The following is a 9,995-nucleotide window of genomic DNA, read 5'->3' on the forward strand; positions in this document are numbered from 1 at the left end:
GTGACAGCACCAAACATCCTCGTGCCCACTCACTTTCCCATCTTTTCTGTGCACGTGCTTGCCTGCTTCCTCTTCTCTTGTTCCTTGACTCATCAATATCCTATTTGCAGGCCTGGGGAACAATGTGCATGTGAACTCCCCCCAGAGCAGTGCAGCTGACCAGAAAACCAGTGAAAGGGTCTGTACATCAAATGCCCTCGGATTATCAAAGTCAACAAACTAGAGAGGGAAGTCTCAGTCCATTGTAGTGACAGGAATTTTCTCCTCTATGTGACATGAGCTTGAAAACTCTTTGTCATACAAACATTCACAATCCTAAGGTTAAGGATAAACAAATGAGTTCTCATCTCATGACATATTTGAATAGCACTTCACACATTCAAAACAATTTCCAATTTTTGAAGGCCAAGACTATAACAGGGTTCAAAAAAGAACTAGGTAAGTTCATGGAGGATAGGTCCATCAATGACTATTAGCCAGGATGGGCAGGTAGGGTGACCAGATCTCCTGATTTTATAGGGACAGTCCCAATTTTTGGGTCTTTTTCTTATATAGGCTCCTATTACTATTACCACCACCACCACCACCCCCGTTCTGATTTTTCACACTTGCTGTCTGGTCACCCTATGGGCAGGGATGGTGTCTCCAGCCTCTGTTTGTCAGAAGCTGGGAATGGACAACAGGGGATGGATCACTTGATGATTACCTGTTCTGTTCATTCCCTCTGGGGCACCTGGCATGGGCCACTGTCAGAAGACAGGATGCTGGTGTAGATGGACCTTTGGTCTGACCCAGTATGGCCATTCTCATGTTCTTAAAAACATCATCCCATTAATCCTCACAAAACCCCTCTGAGGGAGGGAATTACCATTCTCATTTTAGAGTTGGAGGCAGAAAGGTATTGACTTTCCCCAAGTCACACAGCGAGTGACAGCTGGATGTTGAACCCTGGAATCCCTGATTCCAAATCCTGTACTTACACTGCCAGACCTCCCCTCTCCATTTGTGTTCAGAGTGTTGCCTGTTGTATCATATATGATGGTTTGTAAATTCCATGTGCTAGAGAGATTGTGTGGCATGAGTTTATGAAGGCCTGTATATAGTGACAGTAGCATGGAAATAACAATGCTCTTTTTCCTGGTCCGCTCACAAGTTTCTCTTCCTTTTTTTTTCTCTGAAATGACCGAGTCCCTTTAAGCCTCCTTGTTTCTCTGCCCTTATCTACACTTTAAAGTTTTCTGACATAGCTATGCCTGTTGAGTGGGGTGCAAAAGTCAGATTACTAACCAGCATAACTATGCTAGCAGAAGACCTAGTGGAAATGCAGTTAGACCAGCAAAAATGTGCTTTTGCTGATATGGTTTATTTTGTTTAGGGACTGGTATAAAGCATACTGGCAAAAGAACTCTTCGGCTGGTATAAGCTGAGTCTGCCCTGGAATGGTTTGCTGGTACAGACAAGGCCCAAGTGGGAATGCTGCTAGTTCAGCTGGTCCAGACAGGTGGCTATAGCTTCAGCTGCTTCTTCCTTCCAGGTTAGGTCTCTGTTCTTCTCCACTGCCCAGGACAGTGTCTCTGTCTTCTGCTTCTCTCAGTTTGGACTGTCTGAGCTCCTGCTGTCAGGAATTTTAATTTTTCATCTCTCCCAGTCAATCAGCAGTCAGGAGACAGCATGGCCAATTAGCTCCTGCTGCAACCATCAACAGCAATCATATTTGTGTTTTCTCTCAGCACAAATTCCTGCCATTTATAATATGCTGATATTTACTTGTGAGAAATGCATTTCTAAAAGTTGAGATGCACCTTAATTTTATTTGAAAATAACTTAAAAAAAAAAAAAAAGAGTTACCAGGCAATATATGGTTGCATGCAGAAAAGCATGCTCAAGTGTGGGAGGGCATAACTTACTATCCTTGAAACCTTTTTGCGTGATTACTACAAACTTTGAAAGTAAAGCAGCCTTTTTACACGTGCAAAAATACACATTGTTCACACAGTTCTCTGGCAAAATGGCAAAGACCCAAACAGGTTAGATGGTGCTGATAAGGCAAAGGAAAGCCAAGTAGTAAATGGACAAGATGTTGAGTAGTATGCACTAATATTCACTAATGAGTTTGTCTTTATTCATAGGGAATGACTCTGCATAAAAAAGCAGCAGAAGATAGATTGGCTAGTACAGGCTCCGGACAGTCCTTCCTGGCTAGACAAAGGCAAGCCACCAACACAAGGAGATCTTACCCTGGTCATGTCCAACCAGCTACAGCAAGGTAGAGAAGCCTGGCCTTTAGAAAGGAATCAACCCTGTGATCCAGGCATACTGTGTTCCATGTGACGTTTCAGGAAATGCAACTAGCATCCTTTCTCTATCTTTATTCCTTGTTACCACTGTTATTTCTCATTTCAGGAAGGGGTTTTATTATGATTTCTCATTGTTTTAATGCATTCATTCTTATTTTTTTGGAGTCGTCGTCTTTCTCTCTCTTTAAATGTGCCAAAATTTTGAAAACATCAAGAGGAGTGCTGTGTTATAATGGAGTTTTTTAAATTTGTAGGAAGTTGTCATCTCTTACCTAATGTCTGACATAGGCTATTTAGCAAACATAAATTTTCTGTCACAAATGGTATACATGTACCTATGTGTGTTACTATCCTTTATAACTCTTTTCATTGAAAGGGAATTAGTCTCATTTTTACTATGTAGTAATCAGTGTTTAACATTGCTGAAAATCCTTTATAGGAAATGCAAAATTTATAGGAAATGCAAAATTGCTGCATAAAATTGTTATAAAACATGTTTCTTGAGGGCGGGGGGAGGGGGGAAACACCGCCACCATAGACAAGTGGTCAATGGAAACTCAGGTGTCACAGGATGTAGCTACATCCTGTGACACCTGATGTGGAATGTTTACAGAAGAGAAATGAGTGTCTCCTTTCATGTGAAGAGATTGCTCCTTTTCTTGGCATTTGGCATTTAATAGGGAAGTAGGATGATTGGAGACCATTCTTTCATTCTTTTTCTCTTAAAGAATCTGCTTTTCAGATCTGCTTTTATTTCTCCACTAGTATCGTCTATTGTTTGCTGCCACATGTAAAATGTTTCAGATTGTTCTCCCCACTCCGGTTGTTTGAGTATGTCCAAAAAGAAAAATCAAGAAATATTTGGCATGCTTTAATGTGCTACAGCATCACTGTTTTAAAAGAAGGCATTTATTTTAAAGCCTTGTAATGATGGACTAACCATACATCAAGGATCAAGGCCCAGCTGAATATTGTTGAGGTTAATATATTCAAATTGTCATCCACCACTGAAAGATTTATTTTAATATGCTAATTAGGAGGATGATTATATCAATTGCCTTACTAATGGTAGCCGTGCCCTTAGGCAAGTTCGTTGCTGACTTTATTGAGAACTGGCTGTTTGTAGTCTTATTCTTTTAACACATACCTGTCCATTTATATGTAGCATCTTCGCTGCATCTTCACTTTGATTGGTAAGACAAGTGAGTGGTTCTCACTGCTGATATTAATTTAGGACAGATCCTCCAACAAAGAGCTGAGTATTTCTGAGCGTTCTGAATGCCCTAAACTCCCAGTAACTTCTTGAAGAGTTGAAGATGCTCCACACCTAGCACCTCATAGGATCAGTCTTTATGGATTTCCTAGTAGGGCAGCTTCGTGTGTGTGTGTTTTGTGACATCACCTTCAACATAAATCTTGCTCCTAATATGGTGTGCATACAATCTAGTTTCTAAGTTTAAATTTTGTAAAATTATTTTAATCTCTTGCCCAATGCAGGACTTTCTTTCCTATAAATCCCTTCAAAAGTAGCTCACGTTGGCTTTTTTAAGCATCCCAAGGTATATTTTAATCTAACCTTTTGGGTTAAAATGGTCAAAGGACCCTGAAAGACCAGTACACATGGATTCAAAGACAGGACATTTGTAAGTGCTGTTTTATTCCAGAGCACATCCAACTGTTCATACCTAATCCATGTTAAAAATGGTCATTAAATATGTTGAAAGCATTTATCTTGACCCTGAAGTCCATGAGCAAAATGCGTTCGTCTTTTATTCCAAAGACATAGAAATAACTGTTTAGTAGTGTTATATGTAGAGTAGTGATTAAAAAGACTTCATAGCTGTTGTCTGCCCTCTGTACTGTGCCTAAAATTAGGTTAGGTAAGAAAAATATCTCCTGTGGTATGTATAAAGCTAACAATGTAAAGGCAGTTCAGGCATAAACTGATGTTTGCCTTCCTGTATTTTGTTGAGAAACAAAATGCTCAAGCAACAAGTTTCATAAGCACCATCTAGCAATATGATTATTCAGACACGTCTTTTGTGGAGTTCAGACTGGTCACTTTAGGAACCTTTCTTGTGTGTACTGTGTGTGTAAGGGAGCAAGACTTAGTCAGTCTTCTTGAATAAGTATATACAGCATTTTTCAGCCCCTAGGAAGGAACCCAAGAATATTTAAGGCTTTATTTTTATTTTTGTCTGTCAGGCTCTTCCTTTGCACCATCTGCTAAAATCTACTTGTGAATGAAGGGGATTCCCAAATTGTAATGGGGAGGCTCTATCTCCAAGTTACTAAGTCAGTTTAAGATTACTGTTCATTAGATGGGTATCCGGAAGAAACTCTTGATACAATTTCCATCCTAAAATTAAACAACTTTCTATTTTTTTTTCTCTCTCTCTCTTTTCTGGCTCCTTCTCCCCCTTTTTGCTGCCATTGGGTTTTTGTCTCACGTTCCTCAGGTCTCCTTTTTTTGGAGCCCACTCTCTCTTTTTATTTTGGCCTTTCTCTTCCTTTCCCCCGAGATCAGACACTATCTGAGGTGCCTCCCATAGTTCTGTCTGAGTGAAAGCTGTACTCTCCTGTTGAGTTGTATGCTGCGTTTACAGAGGACACTGTGTAAGATAGGAACAGCAGAGACAAAGTCTGAGTCTATATTTTGCTGCTGTTGTGGATAATTACAAGTTTATATGGAAACTGCCATCACTATTTCTAACACCATAAATTGGTACTAAATAGAGTCTCCGTACCGTGCCGTCCTGCTCACCTGAAAACGTTACGTCCCTGATGGTAGAACTAATTTGCATTCCTGCAAAAGGTGAACAGCCCTTCTTGGCAGCAGCATTTTTAGCTGGTTATGACAGAAGAGCTGAGCAGTCCATATGAGCCCTTTTTCTGGGGTTCCTAACAACTGTGGCAATGTCGGGCAGGCACCCTCTTTCTGTGAGCTTTGTATTAAACAAAAGCAAACGATCTAATGCACAAGCAAGTCCACAGGATTCCAGACTGAGGCTACTACTTTACATGCTGTCAGGCGGTTGGAACGTAACTTCTTTTGTATTCAAGGACGTGTGTGGATTCAAGCTTGTAAAGTGCCATGCATGTGATACTAGATACATAATAAAGAAAAATATTAACAGTCCAATTTTTTCCTAAGAATACTTAGCACTTGTGTAATGCTTTACATTTTTCAAAGTGCTATATAAACAGTAACAAACTGATTGTAAAGTTAACTTTTAGCTAAAGTGTAGCACAAAAGAGAAGTCTCATATAAAAATACACATTTATAAACATTTTAAAATGAAAATAACACAAATAGGAAATTGCCAATTATTTTTTCACTGTATCCTTCTTGATATTAAGCAAATGAGAATCCTTTGCAATTTTAGTGTCACCAGTAGATGACTAAAATAATTTCTACATTCACTTCAACAAAAATTACTAGTGGTTTTCTAGTCCAACGGGTTCCATTAGAATATCAGGGTTAGAAGATCATCTAGTTTAACCCCCTACTCAAAGAGGGACCAATCCCCAACTAAATCGCCAAATGGCCCCCCAAGGATTGAACTCACAACCCTGGGTTTAACAGGTCAATGCTCAAACCACTGAGCTATCTTTAGCAAATTTACATTCTTTTGTGTATCAAAGGGTGAATTTTTAAAATCCTGTTTAGAACTACTCTGCCTGCCCTTTCTAGTATCTCCTTAACATGGAGTAACTAAGATGCGTTCAAATGATTTCCGCCTTTCCAATATTAATCTACATCAGATTGTCCACTTGGCAGCTTCCTGCTTGATTTGTAATGGTTCTTTTTTTAATGGCTTTGATGCTTTGGCATAGATGTAGTAGTTAGATTATACTTTCTCACCACTCCCTTTAGACAGTGACTCTGAGAAAGAATACTCTGAATGTGTCTTTCCAATTTTTCACTTTCTATGAAACACACTTAAAACAGCACCTGGATCTGATGCCTTTGATTGAGCATTTTCTCTTTATTTTACTCTTGGAGAGGATTGGGAGGAAAATCTTTTTTTGCACTCATAGGTCCAAATACTTAAATCTGACTTCAAATAGGTTTGCATGAGTGTAAATTGAATTGAATTTTGCCTTTTATGTTTTACAATGTCTGTCATTAAAATAATTAAGTATCCCCAAAATTATTATATATGAGGACTTAGGCAGTCACATACCTATGGTGCCATCTACAGCAGTGGTTCTCATCCAGGGGTCCGGGGCCCCTTGAGCCACCAAGCAGGGCCAGCATTAGACTCACTGGGGCCCAGGGTAGAAAGTCCTGCTCACCTAAGACCAGGGCCCTGAGCCCTGCCACCCAGGGCTGAAGCCTAAGCAATGTAGTTTTGTGGGAAACCCTGTGGCATGGGGCCCCAGGCAATTGCCCTGCTCACCCCTAATTCCAAACCTGTCTTTTATACACAGAAAAACAGTTACTGTGACACAGGTGGGCCATGGGGAGCATCACAGAGAAAAAGGTTGAGAGCCCTGATCTACAGTGTTTCAGAAAATTAGACTGCTCTTGGTGAAGCCTCTTCTCAGCAGGATCTAAAATGAGCTCACTTGCACTTGGTAGCAAAATGACTTTCAACAACCCTTCCTTAAAATTATTGCACTGGCTGAAGCTTGCATATGATTTTTCACTTTAAACTGAAAAGGTGAATCTTATGGTCACAAGACTGAGGAATTAGATTAATGATGGCTTGAGCCAAGTTGATCCTAGTTAAGACTTGCCCACTTCACTGTTGGGAATAAAATCACTTCTCCTGCCTACCTGCCTTTTCTCATTTAAAAATAGATGCAGTTTGGCACAATCTGGTGTGCCTGGATATGTGAGCCCATCACATCTCAAGAGGCAAATCCTGACTGAGCCAGAAACACCTCAACCTCATGTCTACTAACCACACTAAGCCTCTAAAACAAGCAACAAGAGTTGGAATATATAGGCCAGTGGCTGCCACTTTCAGGGAATTGGAAGGCTTCTCAGCAATTTTATTTCAGATCCTAGCTGGGTGTTGTGGGTTCTTGGCAATGGAGTTCCTCAAGCATGAGCAGTTGACATTTCTTCCCTGTATGAACTCAGGAAGGCAATCGAAGCTTGTTACTGACTCTGCAGCCAATACTGGGTGAAAATAAGAGGATTTTTTTCCTCAGCTGAAAAAAGAAGGAAGATACAAGCATCTGTTCCAAAGTACAAAACTCCAAGGAGCAGTGTGTTTTTCTTTGTAAGATGTTCACTGCAATTTGTGCACCGTATGAAGTAGAATACTGAACACCTGGGCTGCTGGCAGTGATTTAGGTTTGTTTTGAGTTACAGCTGGCTAAAGAAGAAACTCTAGAAAAGGGCTTTTTTCTCATGAGAGTAAGATTGTCTTTTTCAGCCATGCCAACCTCACTTTTTTCCCATTTGGCGTGATAGGTCTCTGGAGATTCACTCTGCAACCAGCACCATACCTGAAGAATTTGAATGCTTCTCTTGTGTTTCCATTCATGACTTTAATGTTTTCATTGGAGATTGAGACATGAGAGTCATTAAAAAAAGTATCCAGTCATTGATTTGAACAGATGGTGACATTTAACAAATAACAGTAGACTAGAAAGCCCTCAAAAACTCTGCTAAAAGCAGTATGCATTGTTTCCCAAACTGCACGATCCTATGGGACATCAAATTAACACCTAACAGTGCATTCAAGGCAATCTAATTGTTTGATATGAAAAACAGCTGATGACAAATGCTCTACAGTCTAGGAGAGAGGCTGACCCTTTTGAAATGTAGGGGCATTTTGCCACTGATCTCAGTGGGGCCAGGTTTTCACTCTCCATTTGAAGAGACTAGCTGAGATAATGGGGTTGCTCTAAAGTGGTTCTGAGCATTGGTAGGGGCTAATGGAGAATTAGAGATTGTCTCTGCTGCTGTTCATTGTGTATATGAAGCCACTTGGAGAACTGACAAAAGGAGGCATACCCTGAAGTACTATATGTTGATACCGCAATTTAAAGTAAACCCCCATCTCATGAGATCACAGGAATTCTCTCTCAGTGCTGTTCTGTTGCCTCAGATTTCAAAGTGGGTTTGAGACAGCTGGTTGAAGCACTGTCCAGACAAAATGAAAGTGTTACTTATAGGGGAAGAGCTGGGGCAACCAGGAAATTGTTCGTATTTGGTTGCAGCCTTATTTACTGCTAAGTGCTGGCGTGTTTTGTAGTTAGGCCTGGGAACAATTTTTGAACAGAAGCTAAAGGTTACAGTTAGGGAGAAATAGCTATTTTCATCTTCAAAAAAGTGGAAGTTTCAACCTTTACTTCCAGCTGTGGATCCTCATGACAGTGATCTTTGCTTTTGTGGTGCCAGTTTTAGGGCCACCATTAAAAACGCACTTACAGAGTGCAGCTACTTCAAAACTCAGGTGATCTCTCCCTGGAGGAATCAGTGCTGCCCACAGTTCAGAAACTGCTTATTATTCAGCCTTTATGCTTCCATGTCTTGCTAATTTATCAGCATTATGAAAAACCTGTCCTACACTGTCACTGTTATAAAATGGCACGGTAACAAAAATGCCAAAGATCTGAATTGCTGTGACAGAAATAATTACATAGGGAGCTAGTAATTGAAAAGATGAGTAAACTAAACGTGGCACTCATCTTTCAAAAGAAAGCAAGCTCTTGCCTGACAATTGCTATCCTGCAAGTGTAATTTGAATGCCCCAATGGCATAAATTTTAAGAGAACAAAGCGCTGAGATCATAGTAGCTCCATGATCAATAAGCAAGCATGGTTTAAAAGATATAATCACAAAGAAACCAGATAATGTATTTATGGAATTACAGTATTATTAGATGCAAAGAAAGCAACAGAGTTTCAATTTAGTTTAACTAGACTTTAGTAAAACATTTTATATAGATTTTCATGAATTCTTAACTAAACAACTCTAATTGGCTTGTGTATGAGCACTGTCTTTTTAAGCCTAAAACTGAGGGGCTAGTAAGCAAAGAGAGGTGGATCACTATTTCTGGATGAGGGCAGAGGCTGTCCAGTGGAGTTTTATTGGGATTGGGGTTATGTCTGCTTTCATTTATCAACTTTAGTGAGAATCTGGGATGAGAAGTGAAGAACGCGGTGAGGCAGAATATTTATAAAGTGATCAAATATCTCAAGATCCTTAGATTGAAGGAGCTATGTAAATGCAAAGTATTATCAATACATTTGTAGAGAACCAAATGTGGGGAAGTGTTGAAAACACTGGTGGGGAAGGAGAAACCATTAGAAGTAGGAACAAGGAAGATGATGAAATGGGATTCAGCATGGAAACATGCAGGCTAATAAATCTGGAAAAAATATATCCAAAGCACATACTCACTGGATGCAAATACTTGGGAAAGACATAGTGTAGGGGTGATGGATGACAAATTGCAATGGGACACAGAAGCAAAAGGGAGAGTATGCCATCAGTTCTTCTCAGTTGACACTGCAACCTTTAGTGTCCTCAGCTCTGACATCATTCTGAAAAATAACATTATTTTAGCTGTAAATAGTTCATCCCACTCACAGAGGATTTATCAGATTTTCGGTGGGCTCTGACCATTTCCAATACAGAGTTCTACCCTTTGAAATAGCCACGACGCCCAGAGTCTTTACCAAGGTTTTGTCCGTGGTAGTAGCTCACGTAAGATATTATGGCCTCCTTGTCTT

The sequence above is a fragment of the Gopherus flavomarginatus genome, chromosome 3, assembly GCF_025201925.1.
Source record: "Gopherus flavomarginatus isolate rGopFla2 chromosome 3, rGopFla2.mat.asm, whole genome shotgun sequence".
NCBI classification, from domain to species: domain Eukaryota; kingdom Metazoa; phylum Chordata; order Testudines; family Testudinidae; genus Gopherus; species Gopherus flavomarginatus.